The sequence below is a fragment of the Lactuca virosa genome, chromosome 9 (assembly GCF_052849685.1).
Source record: "Lactuca virosa cultivar CGN04683 chromosome 9, Lactuca_virosa_CGN04683_v6, whole genome shotgun sequence".
Lineage (NCBI taxonomy): Eukaryota > Viridiplantae > Streptophyta > Magnoliopsida > Asterales > Asteraceae > Lactuca > Lactuca virosa.
Window position 1 is genome coordinate 69,714,379 of NC_136434.1, and position 6,842 is coordinate 69,721,220.

Sequence of the window (6,842 nt, forward strand, 5' to 3'; positions counted from 1 at the left end):
AATCAAGAATGCGAAAACAAATCTTATCCACATAAATAATATGTAGATTAAAATACATATAATCACATGTGATTAAATACATGAGACCAACTATTGAATTAAAACCGTGAAAATAAATATTATCTCCATAAATCATATATAATTAAATACATATAATCACATGTTATTATGTGTATCCAATCACATATGAGTTATGTGGACAAGATTCATTATTGTGTTTTCGATTCAATAATTGTTCTTTGTCAACTTTATTCATATGTTATTAAATACCTCTAATCACATGTGATTATATGCATTTAATCACATATGATTTATATGGACAAAAAAGAATATTTTCTATACAAATCATATGTGATTAGATACATATAATCATATGTGACTAAATATTATATAATCAAATATGATTAAATGCATAAGAAAAATTATCGAATGCAGAACATGAAAACGAATCTTGTCTATATAAACCATATGTGGTTAGATACATATAATCATATGTGATTAGATGTATTTAATAACATGTAATTTTTGTGACTAAATATATTTAATCACATATGATTTATGTGATTATATAAACTTAATCACATATGGTGGTAGTGGTTGTAGTAATGGGTAGTAACGGTGATGGAGATGGGTTATGGTGGGGATGGGTAGTGGTGGAGTTAAGGGTGGTAGTGGTGGGTGATAGGGGGGAGGGGGGGTTCATAGGTGATAGGTGGTTGGGTGGCGGTTGCTATAGGATGATGGGTCGAGGTGGTGAAGGGTGGTGGGGGTGGTTGGTGGGTGGTAATAGGTGGTAGTGGTGGTGAGGGTGATATATTGGGCGGTGGTGGGGGTGGTAGTTGTGGTGGCTGGTGGATGGCAGGTGATGGTTGTGGTGGTTGGTGGGTGGTGTTGTTGTTGATGGGTGCATGGTGGTGGGTGGTGGTGATAGGTAGTGGCGATATGTAGTCATGTTTGGTGGGAGTGGTTGATGATGGTAGCGGTGGTGGGTAGTGGTAGGTGGTAGGTGTGATAGGGGTGGTGGTGATGGGTGGTGGAGGCAGACAGTGGTGATGGGTATTGGTGGTGGATGGTGGTGGTGGGTGAGTAGGTGGTGGTGGTGGTGAGTGTTGGTTGGTGGAGGTATGTGGTGGTTTTGGTGGGTGGTGAGTAGGGATAGTGGTGACGGGTGGTAATTATAGGTGGTAGAGGTGGGTGGTGGTAATGGGTTGTGGTGTTGGTAGATGGTGATGGGTGGTGGTTGATGGTGGGGATGGGGGTGGTGGCGAGTGGTAGTGATGGTGGTGGGTGTTAGTGGGTGGTGATAGTGGTGGTGGGTGGGTGGTAATGGCTGGTGGGGGTAATGGTGGCAAGTGGTGGACGTGATGGTGATGAGTGGTGGTAGTGGTTGGTGGTGATAGTGGTGGGTGGTGGGCGGGGGTAGTGGTGGTGGGTAATAGTAATGGATGGTAGAGGTAGGTGGTGGTGGTGATTGGTGGTTGTTTTGGTGGGTGATGGGTGCGGTGGTGGTGGTGGCGGGTGGAGGTTGGTGGTTGGTGGCGGGTGGTGGTGATGGCGATGGTGGTGGGTGAGGGTAGGGGTGGGTGTGGTGGTGGCGGGTCGTGGCTCGTGGGTGATGGCGATGGGTAGTTGTTATTGGTAGTGGTAGTGGGTTGTAGGTTGTGGTGATGGTGGTTGGTAGTGGTGCTGGGTAGTGTGTAGTGGTGGTGGTGGGTGGTGGTAGCGGGTGGTGGAAGTGGGTGGTGGTAGTGGATTGTAGGATGTGGTGATGGGTGGTTGGTAGTGGTTATTGGTGGTGGTGGTTGGTGGGTTGTAGGTGATGGTGATAGGTGGTGGTAGGTTGTAGGTAATGGTGGTGGGTGGTGTTGGTTGGGTGGTAGGTGGTGTTAGTGAGTTTTTTAATTGTTTGTAACTATTTTTTGATTTATATGAATATTATTTTATAATTTTAATTGAAAAAATTATGTGGTCCAAATTTGTTTTTAAATGTTCACAATAAGAAATGTTCTCGATTGAACGCACGTGCGTATATATATATATATATATATATATATATATATATATATATATATATATATATATATATATATACAAGTAGGTTCATGCGAAAACATAAATATTTTGCGGAAATGCGAAAACAGATTTTATCTTATAAAAATCAAACACATGTACTTTTGAAATTAAATTTATTAGCAATAAATTAACGATGATAAGTTTACATGGGAGGGTGTTGTGGTAATATAGATTTAAAGGTGGTTTTAGCATTCGTTTCTTTTCTTTCTCTCTCTCTCTCTCTCTCTCTCTCTCTCTCTCTCTCTCTCTCTCTTTCTTTAACGTCCTTAATCACTTTTAAATTCAAGTTTTATAATAAAAAAGTCAAAAAACATGTTTTGCTAATATGAAATAATTTCTCATGTATCATCCATTATCGTCATGTAGTTCAAAGTTTGGATGGATTTTTGTCCAAAATATAAGGTTGGGGTGGCTCAAGCTCATAGGTTTTCCATGTAAAAATTATATATATATATATATATATATATATATATATATATATATATATATATATATATATATATATATATATATATATATATATATAGACACACACACACACACTAGGCGTCTAACCGCGCAAAGCGGCGACGACGAATAGCTTTATTCGACACTTGGTTTCTTTCGGCGATTAGTTTTATTCAAAAACATGTTTTATTTCATGGAACACAAAATCATTTCTTTTCGTCGATTAGTCGATTAGTACCTTTCAAAAATATTTTGTATTTCAAAAAACACGCATTACATTTGCAAATAGCAGTAAAATGTATCAATAAACTATATAGACATTTGTTCAAAAGAATGTTGTTTTGTTAAAAAAACATGTGCACATTTCTATGTCTTTTCCTCAAATAGTTTCATATATGATTTAAATTTTTTGATTTCAAAGACTTTGATACGCTGGAATTAAAAGACTAAATGAATTGTTGGATTCCAATTAAAATGTTACAAAGAATAAGAGGCGGACAACGACAACGGATAACTATTTTTCAATGAATAGTTTCGTTATGGTAGTTTTGTTTTTTGTTTTGGTTTGAAGCTGATATCCACAATAAGTTTAAGGAAAATGGTCATCAAGAAGGGATTTATCTTAACTCTTTTTACAATAAAGATTATTAATTTATAATAACCATAAGACACAACGGTCGACTAAGAATACTTGCTACCTAACCGATTAAAATACGAGGGTAAAAGCTAATTTGCCAATAAAAATACGAGGGTGAAAGCTAATTTGCAAAAAGAAGATAAGATGTTAATTATAACCAGGAATTACCATTGTAAGATGAAAATGAGACTATAAGAAATATATTGGTTCTTATTGGATTTGATTTAGGCCACTGTTAATTAGTTTAGATGAAAAGCTTGTTCTTGCATTAAGCATCATCCACCCTTTACAACTATCTAAATCCAAACAAATTCCTCATTTATCAATTAGTAAACATCAGTCTAAATTGGCGAGCTTCCTAACACCAAAACATGAGACAAAAAATTGAAACATTTAGGACCAAGAGTAATTCCAAAACCATCCGAAAGTTCATCGATTTTATCCTGCATAGCTGCCCTCGAAGCCTAAGCACAATTTCTTTAACTGCAATTCAAACCACAAAAACATTATTTGATTGTCTCATCTTCCAGTGAGTTTATTTGTTGATTCTGAAAAGTACAGTCAATCGAACAAACCCCAGATGATGTTATCTGTATGAAAGAGAAATCAAAGTAAAACATAATACCTTCTTCTAAGATGATAGGATTGACCGATTGAAGCTACATACATTGCGTTGGGAGTAAACAACAAACATCAAGTTTTCACATCCCGACAATAACTAAGAAAAAGAGCTACACTATAAAATTAAATTACATAGATCCAATATTTACTATTAGCTATGTCATTTTCTTCTCTTGGTATTGACCCTCAAATGCGCCACCTCTCTCCTTTTGCATCTGGATGTACGATCGAAAATGCTCCCATTAGAGTGTACAAAAGACTATGCAACCAAAAGAAGGTGTTTCAACTCAGATACTCAATCAGCGATCTTAGGCATATCATACTAATAGTTCATCTTCATTTCACTTAATAAACATTTACTTAGGATATACATAAAAGCAATATGAAAATCAGTGTGCTTTTTATGAGGATATAACCATTGACTTTGACACATAATCACCATAAAAATAAAATAAAATGTAAGTAACTAATATGTAGTATACATGGACCAATTTAGAAAGAAAATAAACTAATATAAAATATTTAAAACAAAAGGTTTTTATTTTAATTGAGCTGGTATGGAAGAAAAAATTAAAATCATACTAAAGATGCCATAAAGGAGTCAAAGTTCATGTAAACATAAAGATCTTACATAACAATTTGAATAAAACAATAGTGGGTTTACCTCCAAGTGTCAAAATTGAATTACATTGGAAAGCTTACACAAATGTGTTGACTTTGGAACCATTTGTGGCTTTGTCCTTTACGATCTCTTTTAAGTCATAATCAACAGTATACTTTGAAGTTTGAACAACTATTTTATCATTCAAAGATAGAGAATATTCAATAACAAAAAATCAAGAAATTAGAAAGACAAATAATTAAGACGTGAATAATTAAAAGAAAGTTAGATCGAAAGGACATCAATAAGCAAAAAGGTGAAGATTCACCAAAATTCAGAACCTGAAGTCGAAAAATGCAAAAAAAAATGTTTTATAAACCAATGACGTTGTGTAATTATGTAATAAATTCGAGATCTTTTAACTTAAGAGCAAAGATTAAATACCTTCTCTCACATGACATGGATTTGTTGAAAGCTGATTAACTACTGATCCACTTATAAATTTCGTTGAACTTACAAATAGTTTTCTGAGCATCCCCAAATTCTTTGAGTGGTATCAACTCACTTTCTTCCTATAAACCATAAAAGAAATATGAGCATGTAATTAAACATAAACAGAGATAAAGATTTCAACTTGTACCTTTGAGAGTGGAATCAATACAAAAACGTCAATACAATATACCCTTGTACAATCAATACCCTTTTCTTTATAAGCCCCTGGAAAGTTTACTCCTCCTGCAAAGCAAAATCTAAATAACACATAGGATCCACAACATGGTGCTTCATCACCGTGATTCCGTCTAGATAGAATAAAAGGGAACAAAAATCCTTAAAAATAAAAAACTAAAAAAAACCCTTGAAGTAAACAAAATAGACCTATAAAAAAAATAAAAAAACATGAAAGACAAGTGGGAAAAACTTACAATTACTTTACGTCTTGGCATTATCCTTGCGGGTGATCTTCGTAAAGCCCTTATGCCTTCATCTTCTTTGAGCACTTATACGACCATAAACAAAAAGTAAAGAACTCGATAAAGAACCAACAATAAATGACGGTGTGATAGTGAAGATACTCACCAAATAAAATATTACCAGGTAACCTGCAACGGAAAAGAACAAGAAATCAGAAGTCGTGAACCAACCTTGCTTTAAAAACATACCAGACTTGCTGGAGTCTAGAAATCATCCCTCCGACTTCTCCGGAACTTCAAAAACTTCAACACAACGACAGAAGTAAGAAAATGAACAAATATCTTATAACTAAAAAAACAACAAAACATATGTTTAAATGAAAAAAAAACAACTGATAGGGTGATAAGACATCGGGGTTGATTCTTTTAAGTCGATTTCATATCAGGGTGTATTTGGGATTACTTTTTAAACTTAAAAGTCTTTTTTATAAAATAATTTTCTATAAAATAACTTTTTCTAAAAGAAAGTTTTAAAATGTGTTTGACTTAGTTTTTAAGGCTTTTAAGTGAAAAAAAAGCCAAAAGTCACAAAAAGACATGATTTCAAGACTTTTGAAAAACCATTTTTTTGTTCTTGCCAAAAAGTTGTTTGTTCTTGCCAAAAAGTTGTTTTACAAAGAGCTTTTATACTTACCAAACATCTTTTGGACATTTTTAATTTTTTGGAAAACTTAAAAGTCCAAAAGTCATTTTAGAAGTAATGCCAAACACCCTCTAAATATGTGAAGGTCATGACAAGGGTGGTTGTGAGAGAGGGAGAGAGATAGGTGGTTGACTGTGGTGGTGGCGATTATAAAGAGACAAAGATAGGGGGAAGAGAAAAGATGGAGGGTGATTTGGTGGTGGTCATGGTCGTGGATTTTACACAAAATAGAGAGAATAAGAAAGTTGTAGTGGTGTTGGTAAGGTGGTGCTAGTCCGATTTGAATGAGTATCCCTTGTTTAAATCGTTTAATTTCTGAAGACAAGGGATTTTCCTGAGATAGGGGCGAAATATTGGGGATTTAAAAAGGACCGGGTCGAAAAGAGAGAGAAGATGGGTCGAGAGGATAGGAAGAGAAGGTTTGACAGTATACATTTATTACGCATTAGATATTTGTACATAATGCATTATTATTTGGATGACTTAGAATATATTATTATTATATTGATGATTTGTTGTATTCTTAGTTTAAACACTTGAACGTCTTAAAAATAATAATATTATTATATTGAAGGTATTTTTAAAATAGTTAGATTTCCTTTATAATGTTATATATATATATATATATATATATATATATATATATATATATATATATATATATATATATGGAAAAGTTCAATAGATAACCATTATTAATCAACGAACAGAAGAACCAATCCAAAACATCGGAATTTAAAGCAATCAGTGGCAAAAAAAATGTTCTAGACTTTTACAATTGACGCATCTGCATCGGATTATAACAAAATCTACTTCTTTTTTTTGTAGTTTATTTTTTTTAGGTAACGT

The 6,842-nt window shown here is 34.2% G+C and overlaps 1 long non-coding RNA gene across 3 annotated transcripts; it reads right to left on the minus strand.

Moving 5' to 3' along the window:
- Positions 1-3,454: 3,454 nt before the first annotated feature.
- On the minus strand, positions 3,455-5,673 carry LOC145140772 (uncharacterized). Of its 3 annotated transcripts, XR_013722279.1 has the most exons (6): positions 5,457-5,673; positions 5,303-5,376; positions 5,020-5,114; positions 4,824-4,951; positions 3,783-3,993; positions 3,455-3,640 (listed from the first exon to the last, which is right to left on the minus strand). It is a non-coding gene; the product is annotated as an uncharacterized LOC145140772 (long non-coding RNA). The 3 variants fall into 3 exon arrangements; XR_013722278.1 differs by having other exon boundaries at positions 5,020-5,376; XR_013722277.1 differs by having other exon boundaries at positions 5,020-5,673.
- Between the last annotated feature and the right edge of the window lie 1,169 nt (positions 5,674-6,842).